General features: G+C 40.9%; 1 long non-coding RNA gene across 1 annotated transcript in view; it reads right to left on the bottom strand.

Moving 5' to 3' along the window:
* Positions 1-464: 464 nt before the first annotated feature.
* The window catches only part of LOC132661654 (uncharacterized), a 208,814-nt gene continuing 185,812 nt past the window's right edge, over positions 465-23,466 (bottom strand). Inside the window, exon 6 of the long non-coding RNA XR_013554639.2 lies at positions 465-564. This is a non-coding gene — a long non-coding RNA (uncharacterized LOC132661654). The remainder of the gene's footprint in view (positions 565-23,466) is intronic.

Genomic DNA, 23,466 nt, shown 5'->3' with positions numbered 1-23,466 from the left:
CTTAATGATCTGGCATTTCAAACTGCAACTTTGGTCCAAGTGCGGTGTTCTTACTGGAACAACAACAACAAACATGCTTCTGACACTTGGAACACAGCTAATCATCTAGTAAATGATTTTTTTGTATTTCCTAGCCCAATAAATATAAACACTTCAGACAGGTTGATTTTACTTTACAGTAAAATTTCAGTACAATTTCACTGTCCTACTTCAGCTATGCATCAACTTTTTGCAACTGTACTATATTTGCTAAACCAAACCTTGACCATCTTATTATCCCACAGGACATTATTATGCTTTGCTCTATTGATGACATCATGCTTATAAGACTGTGTTTTAATTAACTACTTTGCATTTAAGCTACCCCAAAATTTAGTGACTTAAAACAAAAATAAATATTTATTTCTCACAGTTTTTATGGATCAAAAATTCAAACAGGAAAGGGTAGGGAGGGCTTACCTCTACTGTGATGAAGGGGCCTCAGCTAGAAGGCTCTAAGGCTGGAGTTGGAATAATATGAAGGCTTTTTCACTCATGTGTTTGGCAACTGATACTGGCTGTTACCTAGCAAGGTTCCAAGGCAAATGTTGAGAGAGAAAGAGAGAAGGGATGGGAAGAGACAGAGAGAGAGAGAGAGAGGGAGAGAGAGAGAGAGAGAGAGGGAGTTAAGCTGCATCCTTTTTATAACTTAGTCTTGGAAATCACATAGCATCACTTACTTCGTTGGTTGGGGGAGGCACAAGCACCTACCCAGGTTAAAGAGGGGAGGGAACTTCACCAACCTCTTAGCAGGAGCAATGACAATCACATTGTAAGAAAAACATGTGGGGTGGGGTAAATATAAAGTGTGGATATATTTGGAAAATACAATCTGCCACATATTCAGAAGTAGCAGGTATGCTAGATACATATGCATGCCAAAAAATGAGAGATGAAGCCTTTGAAAATGCAGTGGTCTACTAGTGATCAAATGCAATTAATGAACTATGACTAAATCCTGGTTTGAAAAAAAAACAGCTATAAAACACTGTAGTCTCTATCCATAATTCCTAACTTGAATATAAGACAAATTTTGTTATCCCACTGTTCTGTATAGGTGTATTTGTGGTGTTTAAATACAAATTATAGTTCATAGGTTGTTGAATATCAATATGAAGTTGTATTAGACTAAAGAGGAAATGGGTAACACCCAGAAATTCTGCATGAAATTTTGCATTGTCTCCCTTCAGAGAGGAGGTGAGTACATTTTTGGTTATTATGAAGAAAAGATGCATTATATTTAGTAGAAGTGTGTGTTTGTGTGTGTGTGTGTGTGTGTGTCTAGGTATAGAAACAAGGGTGTATGTGGATATTGACTATTCAAAGGAGTGAGTAGTGGAACCTGATATTCTATAGGAAAATTAATTTCTTGCTTAAAATCCATTTCTGTTGCTTGCAAACAAAAAACCCAACTGATATAATTCCTCACATCAGAGAGAGTAACAGCAGCCACAGGATGAGAAGTAAACTCCATCATCCAGACCAACATCTGGGAGAGAAACAGCAATGGCAGTCAGTGATGATGGAAGATTTTGCTACCAACTGAAGACCATAGGAAAACTGCACCAGTAGCCATTACAAGGATTAAATGAGTCAGCCTTTGAAAAGCACTTACTATAGTGGCTAGGTAGTAAGGACCATACAAGTGCTGCTCAACAATAAGAAATTAAATAGTGCTAGCAAGAAAAATTAAACAGCATAAAAGTTTGGGGGGATTTCCACAAGGAAACAGAGGGAATTGGGGAGGTTAAATATCCCAGTCATTCTGTGATGGAGGTTTAGAGCCAAAGATACTTTTGCTACCTTTGAAATGGTTATCCATGCTCTAGACTGCCTTCTCCTGGCAGACAAAGATTCCTCACTTCATCCTATTGCCACCACCTTAGTCCACCTCTAGGCATTTCTGCCTAGATGACTGTACTATCCTATTAATTGTTCCCTGTAACTTCCACTCTCAACCTCCCTACAACCCATTTTTCACATTACAACCAGGATGATGAAATTGAAAGTCTAATTGTGACATTCTCCCAGATGAAAATCCTCCATCGTTTCTTTACTACTGATGCCAGCCAATATCTCACTGTTTTTTTTCAATTCTCCCTCTAACTTTGGCAAGTTCTCTTCAAGTGACCATGGTAAAAGAATAGCAGGGTCTAAATTCTAAGCATATCTCTAGAGTTTACCATTGCTAGTGAAGAACAACATCAACAAAATTAATCTAACATCCATTTAATGACATATATACTAGTTACTATGCAGTATGGCAGTTAAATATAATCAGTCTATGAGTGCATCAGGGTATGAGAGATCAATGAGAAAATCAGACCACCTTAAATATTATGGAATAAAGATCTATTATAGCAATAAGACCTTTCAGAATTAGGGGAAATTTGGAGAACTAAAGCCCAAAATACAGAGTTAGAGGATGAGATAAAATTGCTCATCAACCTTCCTGACACACTGGCATGATTGAGCAAGTTACAGCCTACTGGGGAATTTGGGGAGCCAGGCACATCAGTTGCTGAAGTGAGTATGTGAAGAGGTGGTGGAGAAATCTATGGTAAGCTACTGCCTTTGCATCTGAGGGCAGGCCTGGGTTGCTGTTGGTTGGCAGTGTCAGCAGCTGGAAAGAAGAGCTAGACATGCAGTGGGGAGGGCCAGGCTAAGCTAGAACACATCAGGAAAATTTTTGTTGTTTTCTCTGATTTTAGATATTCATTCATCATCATCACAATCATATTCATTTGTACTGTCTTAGTCAACTTGAGCTGCTGTAACAAAATACCATAGTCTACATGGCTTAAAAAAAGCAAACATTGATTTCTTACAGTCTGGAGGCTGGGAAGTCCAAGAGTAAGGTGACTGCAGATTTAGTATCTGTTGAGAGCTCTCTCTTCCTGGTTTGCAGATGGCTGCCTTCTTGCTGTGCTGTCACACAATGGAGAGAGAGATGACTCTGGTCTCTTTCTCTTCTTATAAGGACACCAATCCCATAAGGGAGTTCTATCCTCATGAACTCGTTGACACCCAACTCCTTCTCAAATGCTCCAATCCCAAATACCATCACATTGGAGAGTAGTGTTTCAACATATGAATTTGGCAGGACACAAACATTCAGTCTGTAGTATGCATGCACACATTTACATGCACACACACACCTACACACACACACACCAGAAAGTTATGGGTTTCTTTAAGGTGTGTTGTAGATTGGGTTCTCTAGAAGCAGATCCTGAAATGGGGATTCCTGTTCAAGTGATTTGTTGCAGGAGTACTCTTAGGAAAAAGCAATGAGGGAAGCAGGTTAGAGTAAGGGAAGAATATGGTCTCAACTGGATGCAAGCTTAAATCTGATCCCCTGGAAAAGCTCTGGAGCATAATTTGCTCCAGCTAGACCCATCTCAAGGCAAGGGCACTGGCTCTTTTTCCTCTCATGCCAGTCAGTCACTGGCTGAGGTCTGTTGGTGGGGTGGTGGGTGGATGCAAAGCATTTGGCTGAGGGCAGTTCTCCAGAGAGCAGGCAGCTATGACAGTTATAAGTCAACACTTACTTTGTAAAGGGGATGGAGTGCAGCCCAATCTCATCCACTAAAAGATGCTTTAGGAGCAGAAATCTCTATATAGACAGCGTGAGGGAACTCAGCTGAAACAGAAGGCCCACAACAGAATCTTCTGTTCTACTCCCTTTGTTTCTGTTGTGACCTGAGACATGCCACTGATTCTGTAGCAGTTTGGTGTCTTGACTCCTATTTCTAGATATCCCTCTGTGGCTCAGTGCTTGGTTATGGAGGCTACATTTGCCATTGGATTTGCCATGGTTCCTATTTTCTCTCTTGTGTTACTGACCTCAGGTTGCCTGGGGCTGATGTTTGGATGTCCACTTCTATTTCACTGCTCATCAGGGTTCTCAGGCTCCCTCTACCCTAGCACCCCACCTCCCACCTCAGCATTGTTATGTGCAACATAACATAATCACACCCATAAAAAGAAAGAGTTTCCACACATAGCTGGTCTTTCCCTCATTCCACAGAACTGCCTCTGTGGTTTGCTTACTAGCTCTGATCCTATCATTGCTCTCCTTTTTCCTCAGTATTTGTTATTTATTGCTGTGTAACAAATAATTCACAAATGTAACAGCTGAAAACAAAAACATTATCTCATCATTTTTGTGAGTTGGAAGTTTGAGAGCAGCCTAGGTGGGCAGTTGTGGTTCAGAGGGTCTCATAAGGTTGCAGTCAACATGTTGGCCATGACTACAATCATATGAAGGCCGACTGGGATGGAAGAGCTGATTCCAAGATGGCGCCCTCACAGTCCATTTGGCAGAAGGCCTGTTTCTTCCTGTTGGAAGGAGACCGTCATTTCTCACTACATGGAATTCTCCATAAAGCTACTTGATTGTTCCCAGGACATAGTAGCTTACGTCTCTCAGAATGAATGATCCAAGAGCAAGTGATTCAATGTCTTTTAAGACCTAATCTCAAAACTTATGGACAGTTACTTTTGCCAAAATTATTTGTTAGACATGAGTCATTAAGTCCAGTCTATAACCAAGGGGAGTGGAATTAAACTCCATTTCTTCAAAAGAGAAGTATTAAAGAACTTGTGGACATGGTTTAAAACCAACACACACACATACCACAATAGCAGGGATCTTGGGCAGCTGTTACCTGGTCCTTACCCACCTAGGATACTTGCAGATCTGAGGTAGCAGATTCTGAACCAAGAGAATGAGATTTACCTCCATGAAGGGAGATTACATGACCACTATTCTAGGACGTCTAAGAATTAGTGAGACAGAGGAATGAACAGTGAGGGGAAAAAGGAAAAAGAAAATGGGCTCTGGGGTCAGATAGACTGGGTTTCCAACCTTCACTTTGATATTTCTAACCTAGCTTGGGCAAATCATTTTATTCAAACCAATAAATTTTTTTGAGTATTAATTGTGTGTTAAGCAGTGCACTAGATAGTGGGGATAGAGGGCTGAAAAAAATTTCACTTTTGTGGTGCTTATAGTCTGGTTAATCAGACAGACATTAAATAAGCCATTTCAATTGTGATGGGGGTTAGTGCTATTAAAGCACATCCCAAGGAGATTTAGCCTTATCTAAGGAATACAGGAAGACCTCCTTGGAGAAGGGACATTTTAAGTTGAAATTTGGAGGATGATTAAAAGTTAGGTGATAGGAACAGAGAGTGCAAAGGTTGTGACGTACCAAGACCCTTGAACTTCTAAGGAGACAAAAGAAAGTCAGAGGGGCATGAATATTCCTGGTGAAGGAGACAGTGGGGAGAGATGAGACTGGAAAGCTGGCTAGAGACCATACTTCTCTTGAGTCTCAGAGTCCATATTAAGGATAGGATATCTACAGGTTCACAACAATGGTCAGGCCAACTACTGACTTTTTAAAAATGTTCCACTAATAACTTGGAGCAAATCATTTAATCATGGATTCATTTTTAAAGCTTTTTTGTTTTAATTCCAGTATAGTTAACACACAGTGTTACATTAGTTTCAGGCGTACAATACAGTGATTCAACAATTCTATACATTACTCAGTGCTCATCATGATAAGTGTACTCTTTAATCCCCATTCCCTCTTTCCCCCTTCCCCTAACCATCAGTTCATTCTTTATAGTTAAGAGTCTGCTTCTTGGTTTGTTTCTCTTTTTTTCCCTTTGCTTGTTTTGCTTCTTAAATTCCACTTATGAGTAAAATCATATGGTATTTGTCTTTAACTGACTTATTTCACTTGGCATTATACTCTTTAGCTTCATCCATGTTGTCGCAAATGGCAAGATTTCATTCTTTTTTTTCTGGATAAATAATATATATATTATTTATATATTATAATATAAATATATATATATTTATAATATACATTAACATTATAATATATAATATAATTATATATTAATTATATATAACTAATGATATAACATTAAATATATAAATATATTTATATTAATATATAATATATATAATACATATATATTACACACACACACACATACACACACCACGTCTTTCTTATCCATTCATCTATTGATGAATACTTGGGTTACTTCCATAATTTGACTATTGTAAATAATGCTGCAATAAATATAGAGGTGCATATGTCCTTTCAAATTAGTGTTTTCATATTCTTTGGGTAAATACCCACTAGTGCAACTACTAGATCTTATGGTAGTTCTACTTTAATTTTTTGAGGAACCTCCATACTGATCTCCACAGTGGCTGCACCAGTTTGCATTCCCACCAACAGTGGATGAGGGTTCCCTTATCTCCACATCCTCGCCAACTCTTGTTGTTTCTTGTGTTTTTGATTTTAGCCATTCTAACTCTTGTAAGATGGTATCTCATTGTGGTTTTGATTTGCATTTCCATGATGATAAGTGATGTTGAGCACCTTTTCATGTGTCTGTTGGCCATCTAGATGTCTTCTTTGGAAAAATATCTGTTCATATCTTCTGTCCGTTTTTAAATTAGATTATTTGTTTTTTGGGTGTTGAGCTGTAGAAGTTCTTTATATATTTTGGATACTAACCCTTTATTGGGTATATCATTTGCAAATATCTTCTCCCAATTCAACTATTGATTGTTTAAGTAGAGTTGTGGCTTGATGAGAGATGTACAAAACCTGGAAAATGAGTTAAAAAGGGACAAAGTGGATGCCCATTGGTGGAGCACTATAGGAGTTTAAGTGGGGAGGTGATGGTGGTGGGGGAAGTAAGAGACCATTAGGAGAGTAACAGATAGGACTTGGCCAATGACTGTGGGCTGGAGACAGGAATCAATGAACACTGTCCAAAAGGCAGATTTTTTTGATGGTGATGGTGGGTGATGGGTGGGTGGGAGCAGATTATACATTATGCTTTAGACATACAGAGTTCTAGAGACTTGTGAGATATGAACAGAAGTGTTGAAAGGCTTGGAGTTCAGGGAGGGCTGGGCTCTGAAGGCAGCTGTGAGGGTCTAGACATACATGCTACAATATCTTCCTGAATGAATGAGATGGCCATGGCTAGAGTGTAGCAAAAGTCCAGGGAACCCTCATATTTAAAGAGCAGGGAGAAATGGAGACTGCAAAGGTCCCTGAGAAGGAACAGAGATGGGAAGAGGAGGAAAACCTCGGAGGTGTAAGGTCTGAGCTAAACAAATGGTGTGTCTAGTGAATAAATGGGCAAAAGACATAAATAGACACTTCTCCAAAGAAGACATCCAGATGGCCAACCGACACATGAAAAAATGCTCCACATCACTCATCATCAGGGAAATACAAATCAAAACCACAATGAGATACCACCTTACACCTGTCAGAATGGCTAACATTAACAACTCAGGCAACAACAGATGTTGGCGAGGATACAGAGAAAGAGGATCTCTTTTGCATTGTTGGTTGGAATGCAAGCTGGTGCAGCCACTCTGGAAAACAGTATGGAGGTTCCTCAAAAAACTGAAAATAGAACTACCCTACAACCCAGCAATTGCACTACTAGGTATTTATCCAAGGGATACAGGTGTGCTGTTTCGAAGGGACACATGCACCCCAATATTTATAGCAGCACTATCAACAATAGCCAAAGTATGGAAAGAGCCCAAATGTCCATTGATGGATGAATGGATAAAGAAGATGTGGTATGTATTTACAATGAGTATTACTTGGCAATCAAAAAGAATGAAATCTTGCCATTTGCAATTATGTGGATGGAACTGGCGGGTATTATGCTAAGTAAAATTAGTTAGTCAGAGAAAGACAAATATCATATGACTTCACTCATATGAGGACTTTAAGAGACAAACAGATGAACATAAGGGAAGGGAAGCAAAAATAATATAAAAACAGGGTGGGGGACAAAACATAAGAGACTCTTAAATATGGAGAACAAACAGAGGGTTACTGGAAGGGTTGTGGGAGGGGGGATGGGCTAAATGGGTAAGGGGCATTAAGGAATCTACTCCTGAAATCATTGTTGCACTATATGCTAATTAATTTGGATGTAAATTAAAAAAATAAAATTAATTTAAAAAAAATTTTAAAAATGGTGTTTTAGAGGAAGTGTTAAGTGGAATTATTGTTTTAATTAGGATAAATATAATCCTTATCTCATAGGACTCTTGTGAGGATTAAAAGAGATAACATATGCAAAAAAAATATTTTAGTAATTCATAGAGGTTTTTAATGTAGGGTGTTCTCTTTAGCAGAGAATGGGAGTATATGGGGTAAGGGTTGGGGGAAGAAGTCCAGAATGTTCCTTCTGAAGTAACTTCCCAACACCTGATGCATCTAAAGCAAACTTGTAGGCAATTATTGACACTTGGGGCCAGCCAACCTTTGATACAGTGCACTCTAACTTTGGAAATCATGAAAAATGACCCTGCTCTCAAAAAAAAAAATCTCTACCTGCTTAGTACTGCTTAAAAATCCCTTCCAGGGAAGATCCACAAAGCCATTTTACTCTATAATAAAAGGTTTTATTTTTTTTTTTTTTAATTTTTTTTTAATGTTTATTTATTTTTGAGACAGAGAGAGACAGAGCATGAACGGGGGAGGGGCAGAGAGAGAGGGAGACACAGAATTGGAAGCAGGCTCCAGGCTCTGAGCCATCAGCCTAGAGCCTGATGCGGGGCTCGAACTCACGAACCGTGAGATCGTGACCTGAGCTGAAGTCGGACGCTCAACCGACTGAGCCACCCAGGCGCCCCTATAATAAAAGGTTTTAAAATGCAAATACCTGGAGCAGTTACCACAGCAATATGAAGGATAGAGTTAAGTATAATTATGTTATCAGATCCTGCCCTCCCTTTTTTTTTTTTTTTTTTTAACTTCAGAAAGGCACCCAGAACCAGGAAGGAGCAGGGAGGGGAGGGAGAGTTTGGTCACTGAAGGAGAAATAAGAGAGGTGGGAGACACCCAAGGCAAATTTCACTGACTTCTCAGTTTCACAATTTTGCTTCAGGCAGGATCTGTTTATCTTCATATCTGTCCAGAAAAAATACAACTTTTGTGCACATGTACATTACATCTCTCTGGGTAGATGGTGCTAACCCTTACCTTAGCAGGAAGAATGCATCTCTCCTGTGTGTTCCACAGGAGTGTATTTTTCTCTGGGAAATGTTGGTGACCTAATATCTAGAATCTAAATGCAGATTCCCAACCCTGCCTAATTTAGGGTGCTGAGGGTGTGGAGTGGACCCAGAAGTTACCATGCTGAACCAGTGCAGGAATCACTTAAGTTGGCCCTTTAGGAATGGTACACCTGGGAACCCATCCTCGGAAACTGACCTGTGCTTCACCTTTCCAGTAAGCACTCAGGAATGTGTCAGGTTGTTAGGTTTACTTGTCCCTGGTGGGAAGGCATGTCCTAAACAGAGTAGAGGACTAAGAGAGTAATGGACCCCGCTCCCCTCCCAAGGAAATGGGGAAAAGGAACTTCTGAATACATGGATGGGCTCCTCAGGCAACCAGTGGTATCACAGCATGGGCAGGGGGCTGTTCTTGGGCACTGAGGCCAAGGAAGCCTCTCTGAAGCCTGGAAGATTGCCAGGTCTCCATTTGTGTAATCTGTATAATTGGCAGTGTCCTTTGTCAGGGCCTATGAGGATATTTCTCAGTCAATCACTGTCATATGCACAATCAGGTTATTTCTCTATGCAACCATTCCTTTTCTAGAGACCCTATACATCCTTGCAGTACATTAAATCCAGGAGGCTGTTTGTTACCATGGGATTCTGAATAATTAACTGAAGACGGCCCTTAAATTCAACTCAATTGTATTTGCACCTATTAAGCACCCATTATGTGCACCCTGATTGGAGGCCAGAGAAGCAGAACAGTCCTTGCCCTCAAGGCGGTTTATCTCAGTCCTGTTGGGAGATGTCAGGCTCAACCTGCCACCCCTCCCTCAATGCCACACTTCTCTCTCCACATGCCTTTCTTCTCCACTACCCACTCCCCTGCCCTAACCCCAGCTCCTGGACTTGAGACAGATCTGCTGAAGAAAGCTCTGGGGAGCTTCAGGCTCACCCTGGCTGCTGGTCTGCCTCCTGCCTGAGCCCAGCTCTGGTAACCAGATGCTGACGCCATCTCCTTTGTGCCTCAGTACTGCCTTGGACTCTGTCTTGTACCTGTAGGACAAGCCTCTGATTTCTCCTCATCAGGAGCAATGTCATCATCTCCCCATACCACTCTGGCATGAACCACCCCAGTACACAATTACATCATGTAGTGCTAATGTCGACTTGTCTCATCCCTGTCTGTCACTCTCCTGATCTGCCTGCAGACTGAATTTCTGACATCTGTAGCTGGGTCTAGACTCTTTGTATATGACTTTCCCTCTTGTTCCCAATTCTAGTGAACAGACCTAATTCTAGTATTTACTCCTTTAATAATCAGTCCTACTCCATTTCAGTTAATCATAGATGTGCAGCTGTTTCTTGAGCTATGTCAGGGAAAAGGGAGTTTAAAAAAAGAAAACAAATGCAAGACAATGTGCACACAAATGTACAACAGTGTGGTACAGGGCACGTGCACACAAATGTACAACAGTGTGGTACAGGGCACACACAAAATGGAATGACTCCAACTGAGAGTACAGTGCATATTCTGCTGGACCAGACCTGTGTATGCCAGTAGAGGCAATCATGTCATGCCAGTAGTCACCCAATCATGAGGGCATATTATCTCTCAAGATGCTCCCGCAAAGTGAGAGAAAATAGAAAGAACAGCAAAACTCTGAGGTCCTCAGCTAAAACAAACAAACAAACAAACAAAACCCAAGGTGGCTGGCAAGCCATGCACTAAATTCCAAACAAGTAAAAGATTGGAAGAATGCTGGTCCCATGGACACTTAAAATGCAAAGTCAAAATAGGAATTCATTAGCCTTTCTCCAAGTCTCCTGACTTGGTTGACTATCATCCAGCCATCCAGACTAGAAATCTGTTGTTAGAGCAAAAATGAAGACTGACTCCAAAGACTGAGCACAAAGTGGAAGTCACTATTGCCAAGCAGGGGACCAATCCAGCAGAGCCTAGGCTCTAAGGGATGAGGTTGCAACAGGTCACAGAGCTTCCTGTATTGTGAAGGCAGAATCTCTGAGAGTTGCTGACAAGGGCTAGCCAGAGGTAGATTCTGTCATGTGCATGTAGCACCTTTTTGGGATAATGACACTTGGCTGCTTTCTGTTGTGTGTCTCAGATACTGAAGAGGGATTACAGCACCCACCCCCCACCACCAGCAGGCCTGTACTGCTGTCAACATCCTAGGTGTGTGGTCAGGATGTGTTGCTGGGAATCATACTACTGCCTTCCTCTTCCACAGATACCTACATCAACTGATAACCAAGTCATTTAATCACCTGTGTCTTTTCATTTCTCATTTGTCTCTTCCTTTCCATCCTACTTGTGCTGATTTAGTTTAGTGCTAATCTCTTCAGATTTTAGTGCACATCATTGGTTCTTTTAAGTCTCAGTGCCCCGGGCATCCCATTGTTTACACATTCTCCCAACACAGTACTTGGTTTGTGGCTTTCACCTGTTTATTAATCTATCTTCCTCTCTTGGACGGTGAGAACATGGAAGCTCCCATGTCTTAGTTTTTCTTATATGTTCAGAAACTATTATAATCTCCATGTCCAGTAGGCACTTAAGAAATGAAAGAGAATGAATGAAGACCTATTTCTTCACAAATTACATCATCTTCACATCGTATATGTGAATAAAAGGAGTGTGTGTTTTAAACTGAGTCAGTGATCTCATATATATGACTCAGCTCATCGATAATCCTGGATAGTGATGGTGGAAAGATTTTGCTATAGGGTGAATAAAGAGTATTTTTCCTCATGAACCCTATTTCAGCCTGTCCTGTGTATCAAATACTTGGGCATTCGATTCTTGTAATTTATGAGTTCCTATATATTCATCTTCTGGGATAATTCACAGAACGTACTTGCAAATGGAAAATAATTTGCTGGTATTTTTTCCCCCTTTCTGGCACACGAATAAACGGAATGTTCTGACAACTTCAGTATCTCTTGCTTTGCCGACTGCCTTGCCCAATATTTGTCTTCAGCAATTTCACTGTAGTTATTTTTTTCTCACAAAGAAATACGTTTCTTCACATTTAAGAGGCACAAATTGTTGCTCCCACTTTTCAAAGGAGATGTGGTGTTTCCAGATTTAGAAAGACACTTCCAGCTGCCAGCTCTGTCAGACCCTGCCTTGGCTTAACGAGGAATGTTTCTGTTTTTCTTAGGCACGGGAAAAAAAAAGTAAAGCCCCCAAATTATTTAAGTATCTTTTGGTTTAGTTTAGAGGCCAAGAGAGGCAGCTACATGAAAATCTGGAGGAATGAGGTTGGGTTGAAGACTTGGACTTAACTACCAAATGCCGTGCCTGGCTTTGCACAGATGGGTTTAATCTCTGGGCCTCTGTTTCCTTGCTGGTATAACAGAAAGGTGGATCTATATGGTTTTTGGAGTCTGTTCTAGTTCTAAAGTTCTGTGATTTGATGTATTATTCTCCTCTATTGCCACATAAGTTTGGGTTGTGTATACCCTCTCTAATGGAGGGAGACTATGCTTTATTGTAATGAAGTGGCCATGGACAGCAGGAATGGATTTTTTGACATATTTTGACTCCCTGTTCAGGACATGGGGAATGACAAATGGGTAACACTGGGACACGAAATGAAGAAGGTGTGGACCAGGACTTCCTCTCCTCTCTGGGAAATAGATCTGATTGCTCATGGAAGGGGCCTGGTTTGGGCTACACTGGAACCTCTACTGACTGGGTCACCCAGGTCCCATGGCGTTCCTTAGCAGGGGAGGATTTTTGGTATGCAGATGTTTCCTTAAAGGTCTAGATCACTGGTCTCTGAAACACCTAAATTTGATGAGGCTTTGAGAAAGAGGAGTGTTCTCATCCTCCTTGAACTTCCAGCAACCACTCCCAAATTGGCAGCAAACTTCAGAATCAATGGTGATTCCTTGAGGTAGAGGACTAGTACTGGACCACTGGTTTTTGTGGCAAAGTAGGCACACTAACCTCAAATCTTTCTGCCATAGACCTCGGCCACTGTAGCACTTCTTTTTGCTAAGGAGTTTGAGGGGACTCCCTGTTTTCAGCAGCTCTACAGTGAAGCCATAGCTGCAGCAATGGTGGTGAAGAATGGTTTCTTCTGGAAGACAAATGGGTTTTCTTTGAAGTGATCTGGGTAGGCACCCATGGGTTTCTGGAATGTATCACAGGCAGGAAACCCCAGGAGAGGAGAATAGATTTCCTGCCCTTGGAAGGGGAGTGCAGAATTTTATTGATTTGATTATGAAAAAGAAAGATCTCATGTTGAGCTGCAAATGGGTGAAATAGGACATTTAAATTGTACTCTATTTAGTTTCTCCCACAGATTACAGTTATTCAATAAGTGCTTTTTGACTGACTGAACAAATGAAACTGATGTCAGCAAGAAACTGAGGATAAAGGAGCTCTGCTGGCCTTTAGCTGTTGGTCTTGATTCATCCTCTAAGGTGCAGCTGGTGCTAAACAATGGGCAGAGTTTCCAAAGAGTAAGTGAAAATTGGCCCATTTCTTTACTTTAAGGTTTTTATTTCATTCCTTCATTCCTGAGCAGATGCCAACAAATCTGAAACCTCCTCTTCCTTTTCTTTGCATTTTCTCCCTTCTCTGTACTCCATTCTTTCCTCTTTCTTTCTACAACCTTGGTCTTCCACATTGAAAAACTGGTCAAGAGGAAAGAATGCTGGGGTTGAAGGAAACCAATCAATTTCTACACTGAGCCTGAGAGCATTCCTTTGTGTATCCTTGCATACATTCACCTTGAGCCCTGGGATGGTGAACAGGCAACAAATTCTAAGGACCTAGAAAGCCTTCAGGGTGCTGAGTCATCTCAAGTCCTTAGGGTTGCCTGAGCACCATACAAAGGGGGTTCCAAGTGCAGACTCTTTCCTTAGGGTTATCTATCCTGTACAATGAACTACTGCAAGATTTAGTGGCTTGAAACAACAGCCATTTTATTATATTTCACTATTTTGTCAGTTGGAAATTTAGCAGTTCTTAGGTAGGTGATTCTTCTGCTCCACCTAGAGTTGCCTGGATTTGCTCAGGGTATTCAGCTGCAGCTGGTCTGATCTGAAGGATTCAAGATGGCTTTTCTCACATTCATGGCACCTTAATGGAAGTGGTACTGACAGTAAGGTTAGCTTGACTGCCCCCTCTTCACATAATCTCACGTACTTTCCACAGGCCTCTCCAGCAGGGTAACCAGACTTCTTATGCAGCTACTCAGGGCTCCAAAAGAGCAACGAGGAAGTGATCTACTCTCATAAAGGCTAGTCCCAGAACTAACACATCTTTTTCAGTGTATTCTAATGGTTAATATTATATATCAACCTGACTGGGCCATAGGATGTCCAGGTATTTGGTTAAACATTATTTCTGGGTGTGTACTTTGAGGATGTTTCTGGATGAGGGCATTTGAACTGGAACATTGAATAAAGCAGACTGCCCTTCATAATGTAAATGGGTACCAATCAATCCATTGAGGGCCTGAATCTAACATAAAGGCAGAAGGAAGAATTTGCATTCTCTGTTTGACTGCTTGAGCTGAGACTCTAGTCTTTTCCTACCTTAAGACTGGGACTTACACCACCAAGTGCCTCTGGTCCTCAGGTCTTTGGATTCAGAATAGAACACCACTGGCTTTCCTGGACCTCCAACTTTCACATGATAAATACTGAGACTTCTCAGTCTCCATAATCATGTGAGTCAATTCCTTATGACAAATCTCTTTCTCTATATAGGTATCTGTACTCTATAGATTCTGTTCCTGTGAAAACCCTAATACAACTATTCTAGGTTAGAATCAAAGGGAGAGGAAACAGAGCCCACCTCTTTAAGGGAGGACTATCAACGAATCTGCAGCCATCTTTAACCCATCCAGGGGTCTATAGGTTGCATGCTAGTGCACATACAACTGGGATTACCCTCTGCTGGGAATCAGCAGAATGAGGATCTATGATTCTTTGTGCCAAGGGATACCTGGCATGGGAACATCTGGGTCCACTGAATCAAAACTGTGACTAGACAGAATGGAGCAGAGGATTGTGTGCTATTAGATGTGACACTAATAACTGCAGAAGGTTCTGGCTCTAACAGCCAAAGTTAAGAAGAATTTTGAAAGTGTAATCCCTAGAATTAGGCTGTTGGATGATTTTCATTTTATCTCTGAACTGTGTTTCCTTATGTTGGCAGTGACAGAGAGGAACACTGGATTCTTAGCCTAAATTACTCTTCAGTGTGATCTCAACTCCTTCATTTCATTTTTATACTGCTAAACTCAACCCCACTTTTCAATAAAGCTAACAGATGCAAGAACGCCCGAGGATAGAGTGCCGGACACTCTGTACTTTATCTCCAATTGTCCTAGTAACTATGCATATTCCATGTGCTAGCCCCATTTTGCAGATGAGGAAGAGCAGCTCAGAAAGTTTTTTTTTAAAAAAGGGCATACTTGCTATTTGAACAAAGGTCTGCTTGGTTCCAAATCCTCTTTCCACTACCCCATGTGATCTTTGGGAAATCAGAGTACCTTAGAAAACATCCATACTGGACTGCCCAAGAAAGCACAAAGCCAACAAGGCTAGACTGAGCATTCAGTGAAAGGTCGCAAGCTTAATATTGCACCCAGCTACTACCCTCATGGATTCTACTGCTGGGCCACCAGCATGCTTTCATTCCAGCCACATCCCTCTTTGAGGAATCTTGATACACATAAAAACCTAAAGGTGTAGAGTGATTTGTCCTTTTTCAGGACTATTTTCTTTTTATAAAATACCTCTTAGCTAAATTCCTTTGAACAGATAGCCCTATTAGGGTATTTAAGTATGATCCAATATGCAAAGAACTATGAAGAAGAATCATCTTGATATTATTCCCTTCTCATAGTACCTAACAGGGTTAGCCTGGGCCCTTGAAAAAGATGGTGTAAAAAGAAACTGGGGAGGTTGCTAGTAAGCCTGGAAGAGTCAGGCTACAATGTAATCTAACCCCCTAATCAGTGAAGGTGAGCAAAAGGAGGATGGTGGAGGTGTCCTAGCGGGCTATGTAGTCTCAGGAAGATTCAGCTTAGCTGTTGGAGAGTCCTTGAGTCAAAATTGGTCATCAGCTGAGTCTGAATCTTCTCAAGGAATGGACCTCTTTCAGAATTCCTGTCCTGCTCAGTTACTGGCCAGGAGTGCCCTGTGGGTTACAGAGTGTGACAGCTGGATCTTTAGTCCATTGAACACCCCAGAGTTGGAGGCTTACAAGGCTCATTCTCATGGCTGCCACATTAACAAAGTTCTGAGCATACATACGATGCTTAATAAATGCGTGTGGCAACATGGTGTCCAAAGCAGTCTTCTTTTTTTTTAATTTTTAATGTTTATTTTATTTTTAAGAGAGAGAGAGAGAGAGAGCATGAGAAGGGGAGGGCAGAGAGAGAGGGAGACACAGAATCTGAAGCAGGCTCCAGGCTCTCAGCTGTCAGCACAGAGCCCAATGCAGAGCTCGAACCCATGAACTACAAAATCATGACCTGAGCCAAAGTCGGATGCTTAACCCACTGAGCCACCCAGGTGCCTCCAAATCAGTCTTTTAATACTCTGTGCACTTCCTACTTCTGTGCTTTCACTCAAGTTTTCCTGTATGGCTAGCCCTTCTCTTCTGTATCTACATCCAGAAGCCAGCTCAGACCCCATCTCCAAGATGTCTTCTCCAATCCCCACTGCCAGAATTAATCTTGTGAATCCTTCTAGATACCTGTGATACTATCTCTATACTTTTATCATTGCATCTAATATAGACTAATGCACACTGGATGTATCCATTTGTATGTATGAGGTCTGGAGACCTAGGGTAGTGTCTTATTCACTTTTTGTGTATCCCCACAACCCCCAGAGCAATTTAGTGCAGGACTTTGCACCTAGTAGGTTCTTAATAATTAGCTGTTGAATTTGGTGAGATTCTTGCAATAGGATGTACCTAAATATATCTTTGGGAAGAAGTGGTAGTATAGTTCTGCCCAGAGTCTCTTAAAGAACTTGAAATAGTGTGTCCCAAAACTGACCACCTTATCATATCCCTGAGCTTACTTCATGTCTTCTATTTCAGTGCCCACCACCCATGCTCCAGTCCCTAAGCCAGTCAATCTTAACATCCTCCTTGGCTGCTGCCCTGGGTCACACCCACGCTAATGGTGCTACTTTGGAAGGGTCTCCCTGATCTTCTTTCCATCCCTGAAGTTTCCATCCTCTCTCACCTGGACTATTGTACTGGCTTCCTTGTGGCCTGTTCTGATGTATGCCCTCTTCTTCTCCAAGCCCTTCCATTGTCCCCAAGTCAAGTCTGGGACTAATGTGCTCTGAGTAAGGTGCCAAAGGCACAGAACTTAAGGAGACACTACTTTCAGGATCATGGAGGTGCCAAGAGCAAAGGCCTCCTTAAATTTTGCTTCCTCCATGCCTCACTCATTTCACTCTGGTCTTAGACCTGCCCAGAGTTCAACTGTGATAATGACTTTCCTTTACTGTAAGTTCTTCTAGCAATCTTCATTGCAGTAGATCCCAACTATGTCTGTGCATTGCCTGCAGACCTTGGTGAAAAGAGACTCTTTGACCCCAGCCCAGACTGAATCAGGCTGGTAGTAGATAGGGTTCAGGAATCCGCGTAGCTAGGTTTGGGAACCACTGACTTATAGGACCAAGTCTAGGCTTGGAATAACATTCACGCTTCCTCCCGATTTGGCACTTGCCTGTTTCTGGCTTTATTTTCAGGCGGTTTCCTTTTGGGAGACACTCGATAGGCCAATCATACAAAAATCTCTCATTGGACCCAGGTATGCCCTGCATCTTTTTGTCTCTGTGCCTTTGCTTGGGTTTCTCCCTCTGGCCAAAATGCTCCTCTTGGTCTTGCCCATTCTCCTAGGCAAAATTCTACTTGTTCTTCAGGATCTACTTCAAATGCCATCTCATCTCTGAAATTGTTTGGGATCTTTCTTCCTGCCCTTTAACAGGGCATCTCCACCTTTGCTCTCATGTGTTTTACTTATAACATCAGCAGCACCTCTCATGCTGTGTCACACTGGTTCTATGAGGGCCCCCTCTCCCTGCCCAGGTCTTAGTGGTCAGGAACTGCTTATTTATATTGGATATGTAGCACCTCGTGCTTTGCCTAGAGCACAGTGAGCATCTATTAGTTGTTTGCTGAATTGACTGGAAATAAGTATAACTAGTTAAATTTAACTTTTCATAGCACCTAACATAATGCCTTGAACATGAGTCTCTAAAAATATTTGTTGAATAAATAAATGAACAAAGGAATAAATATGGGCCAGAGTTTAGCATCACCACTGAGTCACTTCAAGGGAACTTGTGTGTGTTTTGATATCACACAGTAGAGTTCAAATATCAGTGTGCATAAATAAGAATCATCTAGAATGTTATTAAATATGCAGACTCCTGGCCACACTCCCAGAGATGCTGATTCAGTAGGTCTGGGTGGGGCCTAGGAATTTACATTTGTAAGAAGCATCCCGGGTAATTCTGAAACAGATGGCCCACAGACCACATTGAGAAACACTGCAGGAGATGCTGGGTGTTGTTTAGCAGGTGGTGTTCACTCTCTAGAGGGATTTTCAGACCAGCAATATTGAAGTTCAACCCTTAATGTTAAAGATATTGTGGAGTGTTGTTGGGAGGATGTGGAAAAAGCAGCAGGCCCCACGTGGCATCTGATGGGTTTCAGACTCTGGGAGGGCCATTCTTAGGACAGTCATGGAATTCTGCAACAGCAGGAAGAATGGCAGGCCCTGCAAGCTTCACTTTGATTGCAGTGACCCTGGTTTCTTGCTTGTGCCTGTTCTCTGCTGTGACACACAACTCTGTTTGGAAGCCTCCAGTTCCTGATACTGATTGGATCTGGGTGACTCCTTGGCTTGCTTCTATTCTCTAGGCACAGCTTCTGTGGTGGTTCCCACAGAGCTATTGTCTCCATTACCATTATACTTCCTCCAACCTCACCTGCAAAGGGCAAATTGGGCGGGTCTGGTGGAAGGAGCCCTCAAAGATGAGCCTCCAGCTCTAGGTCCTGGTCTGAACTCTGCCACTAACCACCCACCAGACTTAGTGCAGGCCACTTAATGCAAACAAGCAGGCCCTTTCTGAGAACCTGCTATGTGCAAAGCATTGTCTGCAGATCCTCTAGGACCCTATTCCTCAGGTGTAAAGTCCTCTGCAGTCCTAACTGCTCCAAACTGAACACAAAGCCAACAGGATAAAGCTAATTTCATTTTAACCTTCCCTTGAGGTCCAGGAACAGAAATGTCCTCTCAGAACAAAGAGGGTGACTAGAATGTTGTTGGGAAAGGGGAGTCCATCTCTCCTCTGAAAGATCCCTTGACAGAGTCACTGATTCATCCTCATACTCCCTTCTTCCTCAGCATTCTTCTATGTTCTGTGTAGAGATGGAAGAAGCAGATGCCTGGGCCAGAGAGGGGCACTTCTGGGGAAATGGAGCCCACAAGCAAGCAGAGCCTTCTGTGTTCTGGGAAAACCCTGGACAGGAAAGCAATACCTTTAAACTGAGAAAGGAACAGGACTCGAGGGGGTTGGAGGAGAGAAGGCCTGCACACACACCTAGTTCAACAACACAAGCATAGGCCATGTCACTGAGCATACTGACTTATCATCTCTCCTCAAATCCAAGAGGAAAGAAGGCAAGGCAGTACAAACATGAATAACCCTTCCAGTAAGAACAAGAGGTCAGCCAACTTCTGAAAGACACATGGGTCAGGCCAGATCTCCTTAGCTTGGTGCACTGTACCCACCCACCAGCAAACCCCAAGCTTCACTATTCTCTGCACCTGTGTTTCCCTTCCCACACCAGTGGGTATGACCCCAACTCTGGCATTTTGATCCTGTGCCTACACTTCTTACTGAACTGTCCTTGGCCTTTCTGAACCTTGTGTCCTTTCTCAGCTTAGTTTCTGTTTCTCTCCTCCAGGAAGTTCTCCCTGTTCTACCAACTGGCAGCAGGTGGACACTTGGCTGAGCTCTAGTCTAATGCCTCCTACCTTTCCACTCCTAAGGAATCCTTATATATTTTCCTCAAGGGCCACCATATTTGGAAGGACATAGTCTACTGATCAGTTATTTTGTAGCTTACTAAATCATGGCAGACCACTCAATCACATATTTCCCCATTTTTATTACTCAGAGAAGATCCAACCTCACAGGGAGTCCATCTTTCCCACTTGACCATCCTGGGGCTGCTCTTGGTGCCAAATCACCTCTCACCTCTTTTTACCCTTTCTCTTCAGACTAAGTGCTAAGAAAACATTTTAATTATATACTGCACTCTTATTTGACACCATATGAAAAACAGTTGTTCCCATATTCTCCAATAAATGAGAATGAACAGATGATCTTCAAAGAAATTTTTATTGAAATTGACTCAGAAAGAGGTTTTTAAAAACCTAAACCATGGAAAAATTGGCAATGCTATCAAAAACTATCCAGATCCCAATAATTTAACAAGTTAGTTATTTTAAACCTTTAAGAGAGAGATGTTTCTGATGCTATTTAACTCATCTAGGGCATAAAGGAAAAAGCCTCCTCCTTGTTTAATGAAGCCAACACATAATTGGTAGCAAAACCTCATAGAGATCAAACATACACAGCACACACTTCATACGAGCATTGCCCAGAACACACACACACACACACACACACACCACATACACCTACATCACACACACTATACCTACACCACACATACACCACACATATCATACACACACATGTGCATGTACACACACACACATACACACCACACTAAGGTATTCTCACTTTTAAATATATTAAAATTCTAATTAAAATATTAATAATAGAATCCAGTAGTCCATTAAAAAAATAAACTGTGAGGAAGTGGGGTTCTTTTCAGGGTGATTCAATTTTAGAAACCTATTAGTGTAGCTCACTCTATTAATAGTCAAAGGAGAAAAGCCATGATTACCTTTGAAGATACAGAAAAGGAATGTAAAAAAATTGAACATTCATTTATAGTAAAACAATAACAATAATAAGAGCTAATATTTATTTTGCCCTCATTACGTCCTGAGTACTGTCTGACTTGCTTTGCATGCATTTCCTCATTTAGAGAAATGAGAAGGTAGCAGTGATGAAGGTACTATCTCTCGTGCTCATTTTACTGATAAGGAAACTAAAGCTCGGCAAGGTTAAGGATCTTGCCTCAGGTCACAGAGCTAGGAAGTGGGTTGTATACAGCTAGTATGTAGCATATTCCTAACCACTGTATCAAAATAAGAATGTAGGAATTCTTTCATAATACAATAGACATGTAAACCAAATTATAACTCAGCATCATGATTAATGAGAAAACAAAGGAAACATTTCGCTACAATCAAAAATAAGACAAGCATGTCCACTATCACTGCTATTATTTAACATTTTCCTGGAAGAGCTAGCTAATGCAATTATAAAAGAGAACCAATAAAGGGTATAAATATTGTAAGAATGGAGGCAAAATTCTATTTACTGCAGATGATATCAATATACCTGAGACCCAAGGGAGACAACTGAAAACACATAAGAAACAATATGAGAATTCAGGGAGGTAGCCAGTCACATATTAACATTAATAAAAAGTCAGTAACTTTCTTCCATGCAAACAGCAACCAGGTAGAAAATTTAATGGAAGAAAAGATCTTATTCACCAAAGCAATGAAAAATGAAATACTTACAAATAAGTTAACAAATTGTATGTATCATATTATATGAAGAAAAAGGTACAACATTGAGAGACATAAAAGAAGACTTGAATTCATCAAGAGACGGCTCCATTTTTGAGTGGAAAAACAAAGGAATATTAAGTGCCAATTCTGTCTTTGTAATAAACTCAATGCCATGCCATCAAAATACTAACAGGGTTTATAAAAGAACTTGATAAAACTTAAACTTAATCTAGAGGAACAAACTAGTAAGAAAAGTCAGAAAAATTGTGAAAAATAAAGGAGGGAAACAAGCCCTACCAGGTATTAGGATGTATTGGAGTTAACCAAGACTGTGTGGTCCCACTCAACAAGAAACTGGCAGGACAGTGAAGGAGAATAGGATGGCCCAGACATAGGCCCCCAAACATGCGGTGATTGACACAAGCTGCAACATGTGATGTAGGTATCATTTCCAATCTATGGGGAAAATAGATCTGTAAATAGTTTTAAGACAACTGGTAGCCATTTGGGAAAATAGTAATACTAGCCTGTCACCTCATTCCTTATACTAAAATACATGTTGAAGGGACCAAAAATATAAATGTACAAATGAAGTCATAACTTTATTACGAGAAAATATGGGTATATATCTTTATAATCTTGGGATGGATAAAGCCTTTCTAAGCATGAAAATTCCTAGACTATAGGGGCGCCTGGGTGGCTCAGTCAGTTGGATGTCTGACTTTGGCTCAGGTCATGATCTCACAGCTCATGAGTTCGAGCCCCATGTCAGGCTCTGTGCTGATAGCTCAAAGCCTGGAACCTGCATCAGATTCTGTGTCCCTCTCTCTCTGCCCCTCCCCCCGCCCTCTTTCTCCTTCAAAAATAAATAAACATTAAAAAAAAAGAAAAAAGTAAAAACTCCTAGACTTTATAGGGAAAAGTAACTACATAAAATAAACTTCTGTGCTCAAAAGATACCAAATTCCAATTACAAGATAATTAAGTCCTGAGACGTAAACATGATGGCTATAGTTAACAATACTATGTTGTATATTTGAAAGCTGCTAAGAGAGTAGATCTTAAAAGTTCTCACTGAAAGAAAAAAGATTGTAACTATGTGTGGTGGTGGGTGTTAATTAAACTTATTGTTTATGCAATACATACATACACCAAATCATTATGTTGTATACCTAAAACAAATACAATGTACATGTCAATTATATCTGAATAAGAAAATAAACTTCTGTGCAAAGACAGAAGTAAAAAGTTGGAAGGAATGTACATACAAGCAAAGAGTTTATTGATTCTTCTACTAACCAAAAAGCACTTATGCATCAATAATAAAAAGATGAAATAGAAAAATGGGCAAAAGATAATAGAGGCAAATCTCAGGAAAAATGCAAGCAATAAGTAAAACAAGTAAAAATGTCCTCACTTCACTAATAATTAAAGAAATGCAAAATAAAATAATGAGTTATAATTTTCCACATAAATTAGAAAATAATAAAAATAATAATATCCAATGGATGAAAAGATGAGATAACTGACAATTATTGTGACTTATCTCATCAACTATTGGTAAGAATCTAAATCCAAAAATCATAATTTTTTTTGGAAAAAATTTGGCAGCATGTACTA

Source organism: Panthera onca, chromosome A3 (assembly GCF_046562875.1).
Source record: "Panthera onca isolate mPanOnc1 chromosome A3, mPanOnc1 haplotype 2, whole genome shotgun sequence".
In the NCBI taxonomy this organism is placed as follows: Eukaryota; Metazoa; Chordata; class Mammalia; order Carnivora; family Felidae; genus Panthera; species Panthera onca.
Note: the sequence above shows the minus strand (reverse complement) of the source record. Positions and strands in the feature narration are given on the sequence as shown.